General features: G+C 44.6%; 1 protein-coding gene across 2 annotated transcripts in view; it reads right to left on the bottom strand.

The window, feature by feature from the left end:
- LOC122798613 (heat shock factor protein 1-like) overlaps positions 1 to 13,850 on the bottom strand; it is a 538,873-nt gene that overhangs the window by 19,314 nt on the left and 505,709 nt on the right. The window lies entirely within an intron of this gene.

Here is a 13,850-nt window from a genome sequence, read left to right on the forward strand (position 1 = left end):
GGGGCGTTTGCCTTCCTTAGCTCGTCTTCCACACAACTTTGCTCTGACGGGATGTAGAATGCCTGTAGAGTGAGATTGTGCTGTAAAACTACATCCGAAGCTAACATGGCTAGTCTGCAAAAGGGGGGTAAGACCCGATTCCCTCTTGCTTGATGTCCCACATGATTGAGGTATTGTCTGTAACAATTTGAAGTCCAGGGGACATCTCTCTTACATTTGTGTGTTTGTGTCGGACCTTGGTGTCCCAAGCATCTTGCACTTTTATCTCATCCGAAACTGCTCCCCAAGCAAAGTCCTGTATCTTTGGTGACTGCTTTGAAGCAGAATGTGAGAAGGGGACACCTGAATTTAGGGATATTTGCTGTCTCCATCAAGGGATTTCTCTTCTGACAAATCTCAGAACTGTGATTTGAAAAGATAATGGGTGTTGGTGATGGGTCCAAATAAGCTTCAGATACCACTGTATCTTCCCCCTCATGTGGGGTCTTGCCAGGGGGTAGCATGAGATTCATAGATGTCATGAGACCCAAAATCCTGAGGTATTGCATTACAGAAGTCTAAGTGGGACTCACCTAGAAGCAGATCTAAATATACATCTTTTTTTTTCCCTGTGGAAGAAAACCTCTTTGAACGGAGGTGTCTGGCAGACTACAGGAACGTAATCCTGTGTGATGCAGTCAAAAAAAGACTTTTGAATGTTCTTTTGGAATCCCAGCTTGTGTAAGAGATCTCACCCAAGTGAGAGATGCCTGACACTTTCAAAAGAGAAGTTAACCATCTAAATATGGAAAATGTGGACACCCTGTAGCCTGTAATGAGCTATAACTGGAGTTAAGACACTCTGTGAACACTCATGGAGCAGTGGATGGTCCAATGATTAATGCACCGAACAGTGTGATCCAGACACAGAAAACATTAAGAAACTTATAAAATCTGGATAAATACGGATATGATAAGCAGGTTTTGAAACTAGTGTTACCAGAAAACTTAAATAATGAAGAAAAGTTAACAGGTTGTGAAGTGGTGGCATTTTGAACTTGTGCAGCATCACAGACAGGTTTAGGAAAGAATGATCCAAAACTGGTTTTCAGCCATTTTCTTTTTTGGCACCAAAAACATCCTTGAATAAAAGTCTTTTGCAAACTGTGAAGGAGGAAATGAGCCTTACTCCTGGGGAGTCTGTGCTCTGCAAAATACATTCACTTAAGGAGCAACTTGGGATCAACATTGCTAGGCTTGCAAGGGCTGCTGGCCTAGTAACTTCCTATAAACCTAAGATAACATATATGGAAGGAAAGGAGGTAACAGAGAAGTCTGGGAAGGAGGAATTACCCACTATAAATGAAGAATTTCTTCGCACTGCCATCTGTAACCTTCATAAATGATGTACAGAAACAATGTGTCTGTTGCGTAAGACAGAAGTGGAAATTCAGACTTTCAAGAAGGGCAAGAGGGGAGGACGTGGTCTTTAACAGTCATTCTAACTTGTTGGACCATACTTATTTTTTGCAGCCTCCTGCCACTGCTTCTTAAACGTTTGTTTGCCTGTATTTTGCTGATATGGTGCATTTTGTTTCTTGCCAAAATAAGATGAGGGGGTTAGAGGATCAATCACTTAGAAAATCTGGAAAAGGAGAGCTGAAAAATCTGAAAGATTCTCTGTATCAGCTTATCCCCGTTCATCAAACTTTGATAACCTCTGCAGCATGGCGACCAAAAACAAAATCTCTATCCAAAGGAGAATTTAATTTAAAACCTCATTTTTCACATCTTCTGAGAGGTTCTGAAAACATAGACAAGCATCCTCAAAACAGTACAAGTGCCCATAACCCTTTTGGAAGTATCAACAAAGTAATTTATAGCACTTTAAAAAAGAAGTTATGTACTTACTATAACGTTCCATGTTTGTAGTCCATCTCACCCTTCATTCTTTACATATGGGATCGGAACCAATCCTCTGCTCCGACTAGGCCTATTTACAAGCTGGAAGACTTCTGGTTGGCTCGTGGCTAGGTAGGTATCCCATGGTGCACCCGTGCAATCCCCAGATCTTGTTTGCTGCTGACTAGAAGAAATAACATACAGAAAGAAGCCAACACTAAAAGATCTCCATAAATAATGAAATTAATATTTGCTGTCTCCAGGTACTTCCAGGATGGGGGCAGGAGGGCGGGTTCGTAAGAGTGAAGGGTGAGATGGACTACAAACATAGAATGTTAAGGTAAGTACACAACTTTATGTTCTGTAGTCTTCTCTCACCTTCATTCTTTACATATGCAACAGCATCCCTAGTGCCTTATTCTTGGGTGGCTCAAGGAAAAATACTCCTGAGAGCAGAGGAACCAAAAGATGCTCTACCCCTGGAGGTTAAATCCAATTTGTAATGAGTAATAAAAGTGTGAGGGGTAGCCCATGTAGCAGCTGCACAAATATTATCAAGTGGGACCCTGGCTTGAAAGGCTGCAGAGGTAGATTACGATCTGGTAGAGTGAGCCTTGATTTTAAAGGGTAAATGTTTACCCTCAGAATTGTAAACATGAGCTATACAGCTAGAAATCTAGTTAGAGTCACTTTGGAAGCTGTTAAGCCCAACCTAGATTCGGAAAAAGAAATGAATAATTGATCTGATTTTCTGATGTCTTTAGTCTGGTGCACATAAAAACGTAACTGTCTATGGACATCCAGCTGGTGAGACCTGTACTCAGCTGCATTGGAGAGATTTGGAAAGAAAACTGAAGTTCTATGGACTGATTCAAAGTGGCATGGGAGCAGACCTTGGGGACAAAGGAGGGATTAGTACGAAGAGACACCCTGTCTTTATGAAAAAATCAGATAAGGCGGTTTAACAGACAAAGCTTGCAATTCTGACACCAGTCTGGCAGACGTGATAGCCACCAAAACGTCTTCCACGAAAAAAAACTTCAAAGAGCATGAATGAGAAGGCTCAAAGGGCGGAGATGTTAATTTTGATAACACAAAGTTTAAATCCCATGAAGCCACAGGCTTTTGAATTGGAGGTCTTAAAGTGGCACCTTTAAGGAAGATTTTGCATAGTGTACGAGACATCAAGTTATAATCTGGGAAACCTAGATGAAAATTTGAAATCGCTGCCAAATGAACTCAGAGTGGCAGCCGCATATCCTTGACGAAACAGTTCAGAAAGAAATTCCAAAACCAATGGAATGGAGGCAGTGTAGGGGTCAACATCCATTTTCTCCACCCAAAGAGAGAATCTTTTCCATTTACTGGAATATAGTCTCCTAGTGGAAGGTTTATGAGAAGACGTAAGGATATGAGTCACGGAAGGCGAGAAGTTGTGAAGTCTGACTAGGGATGGAACTGGAGCAGTCACGCTGTCAATTTGATGGTGTGCAAGGAGGGACATGCAAGTCAACAGATCTGGAACTGGGTCCAGAATCCAAGGACATCCAGAAGAGGCCCGAGGAAGGGGAACCAAACCTGACTAGGCCAGTAATTAGCAATGAGGATCAGTTTGCTTCCTAGCCATTTTGCTTTCTGAATCACCTTGGGAATGAGAGTAAAGGGAGGAAAAGCATACAGGAGACCCAAGGGCCAATTGTAAACAAGTGCGTTTCTGGGCAACTCCCCCAGAGGGGGGATGAGGGAAAAATAGCTGCTGCATTTGGCATCGATTGGGCTGGCAAAGATCGCAGCAAGGCTGTCCCCACCTGTGGAAAATCTGTTCCACTGTTTCCTGTTTCAGAGACCACTCGTGATACATCAGGATCGCCTGGCTGAGCTTGTCGGCTATCACGTTGGTCGTCCCTAGAATGTGCATTGCCACCAGAAAACGCTGAGATCTCACTCATTCCCAAACTCGCATGGCCTCTCGACAGAGTGGATAACATCTGGTTCCGCCCAGTTTGTTGATATACCATACTACCGACATGTTGTCTGACTGTATTGCAATAGTCCCCAGAGGAAGAAGGTCGTGAAGTGCTTGCAATGCCAGGAGCACCACCCTCATCTCTCGAACACTGATATGCAGGTGAACCTCGTGATCTTGCCATGTGCCTTGGACAGTCCTGCCTAGATAATGCCCCCCCACCCTAAGAGGCATCCGTGGTCACAGTGACAACGGGTTGGCGAGGAACAAATGAAGTGCCCGTGGTCAGTTGATTGGTTAATGTCCACCAAAGGTGGTCCTTCTTTTAACATTCTGTCGGTAGAATGTGGTGGGATAATGGAAGGTGCTTAAAGGACCATTGGGACAACAGAAGCCACTTAAGAATTCTCATGTGTAACCTGGCTAGTGGCACTAACAGTATGGTGGAAGCCATGGTCCCAAGGAGCTGCAGAACAATCTTGGCTTTGACCATTCGTAAGGGAAGAAGACGCTGAATTTGAAGAACCAGGTTCTGTGCCCTTTTGGCAGGAAGATGAGGCACCATGTTTACCTGTGTTTATCTCTGCGGCAATAAAAATCACAGTTCGAGAGGGCAATAAGGCAGATTTTTCCTAATTTATAGAGATTCCCAGTTGTGCACAAAGCTGAATAGTAACGTCCCTGTTCTGAAGGAGTAGATGCCTGCTGGGGGCGGTCAGGAATCAGTCGTCCAAATACGGAAACACCTGGAATCCATGACGTCTCAGTGAGCTTTCACTACTGCCATACATTTGGTGAACACCCTGGGGACTGTGGTGAAACCAAAGGGCAGAGCACGGAACTGGCAGTGACTGGCACCCAGCCGGAAGTGTAGATGACTCCTTGATGCCCTGTCCATTTTTATGTGGTAGTAAGCGTCTTGGAGATCTATTGAGCACATCCAATTGTCTTTCCCTAACAACGGGAGTATAGACTGCAGTGTTACCATCCGGAACTTGTCCTTTACTGATTCGTTCAATCTGCTGAGGTCCAGAATGGGCCTCCAGTCCCCTGTACGTTTTGGCACTAAAATGAATCTAGAGTTCAGGATCCTATTTGGTCTGCTGGGACAGTTTGGATGACTCTTTTTGACACCAACTTGTTGACCTCCACAGTTGCCTGATCCCTGTGACTGGGTGGAACATCTTAGGTTCATAAGTTGATACTAGGCTATCTGCCCTAGGGCATTTATAAGCCTAACCAGAGTATGTTTGGCTTTCGCCACCCTTTTAGATTAGTTGACTGTGCCTCTGTATAGTAGGTCACAGAAGGTAGCCCTTTTAAGGTTTGTTTACTGTACCTCTGTCAAGCAGCGACACAGAAGAGATCCCAGGGGTAAACTTATGATCTCCCATCCATTTGTCAAGATTTCTCTTGAAGAGGGTCAGTAAGGGGCTCTGCCTGACATGGATTGGGATTTTGTTCCAGAGTGAGCGGAGCCTCTGGGATATGAATCTGTCCCTCCAGCATGTCCTATTTATTTCTGTGCTGAGGTTCAGGTCCCTGGAGCGTGTAGCTCTAAGGGATTTAGATTTCCTGAGGTGAAGCATGTCCATTAATTCTGGGTTGGATATGGCTTTATACGTCAGACGCAGATCGCCTCTGAGTAGGCAGTATGCAACTGAGAAGAGCTGGAGTTTCTTTAGCCGAACTGCATAGGGCATCTGTTTGAGCCCCTTGATCCTCTTGGTGAGATACTTTTGGGGTCTTTCCAGTTGCTGAAGGTGTCGGGTAAGGTACATCCCAAACGGGGCATTGTACTCAATTATGGGCCTGATAAGTGATGAGTAGAGGGGCACAATGACCTCTCTTGATCTAGATGTGAACCCTTTCATGATAAGGTGGGCTATATAGAAGGTCTTTCTAACCTCTTTGGCAACGTGATTGTCAAAGGAGAGATTGCTATCTACTTGGGTTCCCAAGTCCCTAATTATTTCTTCCATACTTAATGGATTACCACTTATGTGGTAATTTGTGGGCACTTGTTTTTTTCCAAAGGGGATGATTATGCACTTTTTGGCATTTAGCTTTAGGCCATGGCTCTGGCACCAGTTATTCGTCTCTGTGAGACCCTTTTGGAGGATGCTTGTGTCAATTGGAGAGTCGATTATAGCACCCAGTTTGTAGTCATCTGCGAACATGGTCAGCCATAGTCCACCCGTTAGCCTGTACCTTGGAGAAATGTATACCGAACAGAGGTCCCAGGACCGAGCCTTGTGGGACACCACTTGTAACTGGTTTAGAGTCTGACATGGCACCTGCTATTCTGACCACGTGGGTTCTATCCCTGAGCCAGTTTGCAACCCATCTTGTGACACAGGGGTTGATATTTAAGCTGGTGAGCTTATTTATGATGCCCGAGTGGGGCATTGCGTCAAAGGCCTTTGCGAGGTCTAGGTAGGCTGTGTGGACTACCTTCCCTTCATCTATGGCTTTGGTAACTGTTTCAAAGAGGTCGACCAGGTTCAAGAGGCAAGATCTGCCCTTAACGAAGCCGAATTAGGTAGGATCCAGTGTCTGCAGGTTCCCAATGTCTTTGTTTATGATTTCCATGATGATACGTTCCATAGCTTTGCAGACCAGGCTAGTCAGGCTTATAAGGCGATAGTTTCCAGGGTCTGTTGTGGCACCACCTTTGTGGAGTGGGACCACTGTTGCTGTACGCCATTCCTTGGGAACATATCCTGTAGTGAGGCTGAGATTGAACAGTGACTTTATAGGAGGGTTTACGTCTTCTTGGAGCTCATGTAAGATGCAGCCCGGGACACCGTCTGGTCCCATTGATGCTGTGTTTTTAGCTTTGGAGAGGGCAGCTCTCACCTGTGCATCTGTGATCTCAGGAAGGCTACACTCTCTGTTGGGATAGACATTTGCTCTTTTTTGGGGGGGGGGGGGATGTTGGCATGGGATCATTTTAGGGACAAAGGGGTGGAAGAGAAATAGGACATAACCCCTGGTAATTATTTGTACCTACTTGTTTTGAGTGATACTTAGCCAGGCTTCTGGATACAAAGAAATGCGACCCCCGACCAGCCCCAGAAAAGCATAGTCGGGCCCCACATTAGGAACACTGGTAAGGCTGTCCCCGAAAGGAATCGCGACCTCCCTGGTTTTGCGGACCACCCCTTCCTCTAGGGCATCTACCATTTCCTCCTTCTCCGTCTCTGAAGGAGTCGTCACCCTGTGACTCCTAGAAAAACCTCTGGGACTTCTTGAACCACATCTTACTCCTTAGGGTATGGTCTAGGGGGGGAACAGTAAAACGTACTCCCATGGCAGAGTGTGTTTTTCCTTCTTGCTCGCACCAGGTGAGTGTGTCCTTTACCTTGGATCCAAACAATGAGGAACCAAAGGGGGCACTGGTAAAGGTAGACAAACCGTTACACAAACGCATCCAGGAAGGACGCCTCAGGGAAATTCCTGAACCCGCTGCGTTACTCGCCCCATCAGCCGCATACAAAATAAGCCACATGGAAGAGTTAATAGAGTTCAAGGTAGACAACTGGGCAGAAACCTTGTCAGGGACTCCCTCAGTACATGTACCTTGTAAAGAGTCTCCCAACTCTAAGGAGATCTCTCCGAAGCCTCGTAAAGAGAAAGGTAATTCAGCGATCTAAGGGCAAATGCCGCTGAAGAGATACGCTTCCTGTATCTGTCCATCGTTCGAGACTCCTTATTCAGCGGATGAACAGAAGTAGTCTCAGCTAGCTTCTTCTTAGTGGCCGCCGCCACCACCATGGCATCTACAGGCACACCTTGAGATAAAACGTCTTTTCCTGGAGGGGGAGAAAGGAACTTGTTCGGTCTCCTGGGGACTGGTTCCATGGCATCAGGAGTATCCCACACCTTTCGACTAACTAAATCCATCAGTTCGAAGGGTGGAGACGCCCAAGAGGCAGAAGGTTGAGACCTGAAAGCCTTCAGGTACACAGACTCATCAGAAAGGGTGACAGTGGGCCAGCCGCACCTCTGTTTAAGGATCTCCAGAATGTCTACGAAGGAGACATCAGAGGACGACTTGAGGGACCCTTCAGCCTCCACGAGGTCAGTGTCAGATGTCAAAGACTCATCCTAGGAGTGGACATGCTTCCTCTTACAAGTCCTCTTCCACGGGGGCTCCTCAGGATGACATTCCAGGGACATCCCGGAAGAGTGGAGGCCACCAGCCGGTGGCTCCTGAGGCTGGGGGGTCTCTGCTGCCGCTGGAGGGAGTAGCAGCTGAGACAGAAGTAGGTGCTATACGGGGAAAAGTGCCAGTACCTCTGGTAGGAGCTGATGGTCGGGACAGCACACTCATCATCTAGAAAGCAGACCTCTCTGGTTCCGAGGAGACAGAGGATGCAGTCAGCGCCAGGGCCATTGGCTCAGAGATAGATGCACGGTCCGAACTCACCCTAGCCAACGTGCCAAGAGGAAGACTTGGAACCGAAGAAGTTTGGTTCCAAGCATCCCTGTCAGGGCCAACTGGAGCGCTTCAGCTCCTAGACACTAAGGACAGTCGGAGCAGAACTCTGCTCCGTAACAGCCACAAAGGGAGCTGGAACCAAGGGTTCCACCAGTGGTACCAAGCACTCCAGCTCCAAAAGACCAGCATGGCTCGGAGGAACAAACACAGAGGGCTGAACAGGCTCAATTGGCTCCGGAGCAGACTGGGTCAGAGCCAACAACAATTTAGGCAAAGCAGAAGACTACAAAACTCTCAGCACTACCCTCTCCACATCTTCTTCCGATAAACTCCTGGAAGACCTGGATGACATGGTAGGAGATAGTGAAGTCTCCTGTGCCTCCGAGATCTCTAACAAGAAGGCCAGTAGAGGGTCCATAGACCGGCTCCGAAAAGCAGCCTCAATAGTCTCAGTGGTCAGCTCAAATACTTGGAACTGACCATGCAACAACAATGCTGCTTTCAGTCGGCTCTGAGGTCTGTGGAGCTGATGAGACAGTTTTTGCAACTTTAAGAGGTGGCTCCGAGACACCAGCCGGAGCCGGGGAGGGCCTCTTAGAAAATTTTGACTTTCCTTTGATAGATTTAGAGGATGATGAGGAACTAGACAATTCTTCCTTGAAGGAAGGTTTAAGAAGACCTTTTAGAATTAACTTGTTCTTCCTTTCCTGCAACACCGTAGAACTAAATGCATGACAAAATAAACAGGTCTGCTGTAAATGGATGGCCCCTAAACAATAAACGCAGTTACCGTGACCATCCGTTGTTTATTGAGAGCACTGAATACATTTTTTGAAGCCGGATGGGCTTATGCTCCTTACTCTCTTTAGACATTCTGATTATCAGTAAAGGACACACACACACACACACACACACACACACACACACACACACACACACACACACACACAGAAAAAAGAAAGAGGACTAGGTCGTCCAATTTAAACGGGCCTAGCCCGGGCAAGGAAGAGAGAGGGTGGTCTACCTGAAACAGACCCAAAAGTAAGAAAGAGTAAGAATATCACACACTCAACTGGAACAGTAATGAACGAGAATGACAATTTCAAACGTAGATCAAGCACAAACAGAATGTAGTTCTGTTAACAATATCAGCAGTCCAACGATGCTAACAAGCTAAATAAGTAGTCTAAATAACAAGCAGAAAACTGCCAAAAACTATCAAAACACACAGAATACTAGTGCTCAAAAGGTGCCTACACTAATCCAAACTTGAAAAACCAGTACACGGGATACCAACGAAAAAAGAAAATGCCAAAGGCCAAAAATTGCACCAAAAGGCGCAAGTAAAAGCTAGCAACTCTAACAACTACAATAACTACGCTGATTACTATAAGCAGTAACAGATTAATTATATTAAACTATTCTAAACTAAACAGCCAAGAAAATTTTAGAAAAGTGGAAAAAATACAATCACTTAGCCAGAGCCAAGGAGAAGCACAACCAAACTCGTTGATGCGGCAAACGAGATCTGGGGATTGCATTGGTGCACCTTAGGATACCTACCTAGCCATGAGCCAACCAGAAGTCTTCCAGTTTGTAAACAGGCAAAGTCGGAGCAGAGGATCGGCTCCGATCCCATATGTAAAGAATGAAGGTGAGATAGGACTACAGATCAATGAATTGTGACCTGAGATGGAAGAAATTAAACCATTTACAGCAAATTTTCCCTCAGTAGAAGAAACTGCACACAAATCATTTCTCTTTTTTGCCCAACTGGATTTCACCACTAACAGGATTCCTAGAGACCACAGCTGATTCACACCTTTCACAGCATTCATCAGGCTTGTGCGTTTGTGCTAAATCTGTGGTTCACAAACTCACTGTACCTTTACACCCAGAGAAATAACACCACAGGCAACAGTCTGAAGTGTCTGTGGCCACTGTCTGGGATGGGTTGGGATGAGAGAAAATGACTCCTGGGTTACAAAAGCCTTAAATGGTATACCAAAGAATTTCATTCTTTATGAATCTGAGAACTGGGAATTGCAAAGTAAAGACAATGATACTGTTCAATCCAGAATGATCTTAGATACCCTCGAATTTTTCTCACGTACAGTCTGGTAAAAGCTATCAGAGGATAGAAGAGGCCTTTAACTACTAGAAATTCTGTTGCAGCTGAAATTGTATGACATGAAACATTAAGGACGTGCTGATAAGCTTGCATTTTTTTCTGGAGGAAGAAGGGCCGTCATTACTGAGGTGTCTAGAAAGCATTCCAGGAATTGTAATCTCTGCGTTGGAATAACGGATGAATTTTTAAATTCAGTGCGAGTCCTAAACTGAAGAAAAGACTTATGGTATAATGTAAAGCTGTTGGGGTGTCTCGACAGATTGACGCTGGAATAAGGCAACTGTCCACATAAAGGAACATTATTTACTCCTTGAAGTCTGTAATGAGTTATCCATGGAGTACGGCATTTGGTAAAGCTGTATAGAGACCAAAGGGCAAGGATGTAAAATGATAATGCAATCCCAAAGCACAGAATCATAAAAAGGACTTGTGCTTTTTGTGAATGAGGATAAGTAAATGAGCATTCTTTAGATCCAACGTAATCAGAAAAATTTGAGGGGAAAAATGGGGAAGACATTAGTGTTAGCATTTTCAATTTTGGGATAAGAAGAAAGGCATTTAAATTAGACTTATTCAAAACGGGCCACTGTTTTCTTGGAAACAGAAAGCAGTGAATAAATGCCTTGTCCCCACTACTGTAGAAGGACTGATTCCAGTAACACTGCAGTGATCTGAGCCATAAGCTACCTTTGTAGGGAGAGATCTCTGTTGGTATAGAAGGGGAAGCCTCTGAAGTCCGTATCCATGCTCTTTGATGCTGAACACTCAGGAGTCTGTGGTTACTGACTGGCATACAGAAAGGCAAAGGGAAACGTTCCCTACAATTCTCAAAGGAAAACCAGGACAGGGAAGGAAGTGGAGAAGAGGAAATGATAGTTACACATTTTTCTTTTTGTAAGAGGATCCTTAAAATATATCAGCTTCCTTTTCTACATCACCTTGTCACTGCTTTCTTAATTGTTTAGAAGATTATTCTGTCTACTTGAAATGTTTGTGAAAAAAGGTCCTGGACTGGAAGGGTAATTTTGCTGTCATTTGGGAACCAGAGATCAGAACAGTAACTCCACTACCTGCATAAGTTTCTCTATCCAAGTACTTTTGAGAACACCTGCAAAGGAATTACAATTTATCCACAGCAACATTCAAAAACTGGACTTAGACATTTTCTGGAAACAACTTACCAAAACCTCAGAGGCCTCTCGTATGCTGCCATTAGAAACCATATGCAAACAAAACCAAGTCAACATCAACCACTACACACAAAAATACTAATCACAGTCTCTCCATAAGTAAGCCCCTAAGGCGAAACATCACACATTCAAACATCTTGGTCACAGGAGACTCCATCGTGAGACACCCAAACTGCCCCCCTCACCAGGTTGGATTAACAGAGGATTACAGTCAGTTGCCTGTCAGGGGACACGATTTGCCCGGTCATGCAGGCACTCGGCTCACTCAAATACAAGTACCAGTATGACCTCAATCATAGTCCATGTGAGTGGGAATGATCGGAGATAAACCTCCATAGACTATATGGAAGACAGACCTGATGGACCTCTCTGAATGCTGCATTAGCCACCCCCCATAGTGCCTTTTTAGGCAGTGCCAAACTAATGGACTTACCAATATAACAAATTCTTCTATTGCCAAGCTAAAGGTACTACTGCTCGGAGTCTTAACAAGAAATTGCACTCAATGGCAGCTCTCCTCACCCTGGAGAATGCTGAGGTCTGTACCGTTACAGAGATGTGGTTTAAGGCTGCAGAAAGCACTCCAGCAGTACAAGGTGCAATGCCCATCATACACTAAAGACCACCCTCTGAAAAGAAAAAAAAATGAAAGGAGGAGGTATTTCCATTTACATAAACAATCATACTTCATGACTGGTCAAGCAGGATGACTCACTTCAGCTACTTCATGTCCATCTGCCCATAGTCAAAATCTCCCACCATATCATTGCTAGCTACAGGTCCCCCAGCCATAAACCATGAAAACCATTTTGTATAACTGAAGTTACTAGAATCGCTTACCATTAAGCCCAACACACTACTCATGGGCGATTTTAACTACTCCTCCATAAACTGGGAAACATACATGACCACCAACATGAAGGCTCAGAGATTCCTACATTTATCAATACAAATGCTCTTGAACAGCTGATCTGCATATTCCCACTACGGGCTCAAATATCCTTGACACAGTACTCAAATATGTGGAAGCATTGCACCCTCATGGAAGCACTGCACCCCCACCCCCTAGCGTAATGTCCTCATTGGCAAGATCAGATCATAAATCGATCTCCTTTGAAATATATTTAACGGTAGAATCCCCATCAAAACCTAAAGAATTTTTCCAAGGTAAATTACCTTCTATTAATTGATAGAGTAGGCAATTTTAAAGCTTCTCCTAACCCCGGAAACACAGAGACCTATGCAGAAGTATACAGGAATGCCCTGTAAAACCACTTAAACTGCATAGAAAAGGCAGTACTTGACCAAACAAAACTCAGGCCTGGTTGGAAAAACAAGTCATGCTGGTGGATCTCTCTGGCATAAATAGAATATACAACAGAAGAAATTCCTGTCTAGAAGCAACAGGAAGGGTGCACAACAAAGAAAAAAATTCCTCATTAGTTTCTACAGGCAAATCAGGGAACTAGTCAAGTCTTCAAAAGCTAAACACAAGACAAAATTAGTCTCCCAAGCAAAGGATAAACTCAAATCATTTTTAGCTATGTCCAAAATCTCAAGGGAAGCACTCAGCAATGTGCTGAGTTGGCTGTAGATGCACTACCTATACTCACAGCCAGAAGAAATAGCAAACATGCCGGCTGATAAATTCAGCTCAGATTTCACCTCCTCACCTCTTTTGTCATTCCCCATGAAATACACCCTACCACTCCTTTGCCTGAAATCACAAAAGAACACTGCATCAATGGGCCCTGATGGAATCCCAGGGTGCCTATTAAATAGTCTGGAATACGACCTAGCACTCTGATCTTTTTTTTTTTAATCACAGTCTCCAGACAGGATTGATCTCAGTAGAGTGGAAGACATCAACAATCATCCCTCTGCACAAGAAGGGACCATCACTGGACCCAGGAAACTACCAACTCATAAGTCTGACTAGCCTCATATGCAAGGCTATGGAAAGGACAATCATGGACCTAATTAACGACAACACAATAAATCTCCAAACTCTAGACCCAACCCAGTTCGACTTCACCTGCCTGTTCAATCTGATGGGCTTTTCTGAGAAAGTCAACAAGGTCACGAATGAGGTTAAGGCAGTGCATACCACCTACCTTGACCTGGCCAAGGCATTTTACACAATACTCCACTCGGGTGTTATAAACTCACAAAATCGGACATAAACCTCTAGGTCACCAGATGGGACAGCCAAATGGCTTATGGATAGTTATTAAGAGT

This window comes from Protopterus annectens, chromosome 3.part1 (genome assembly GCF_019279795.1).
Source record: "Protopterus annectens isolate FY-2018-M chromosome 3.part1, PAN1.0, whole genome shotgun sequence".
NCBI classification, from domain to species: Eukaryota; Metazoa; Chordata; order Ceratodontiformes; family Protopteridae; genus Protopterus; species Protopterus annectens.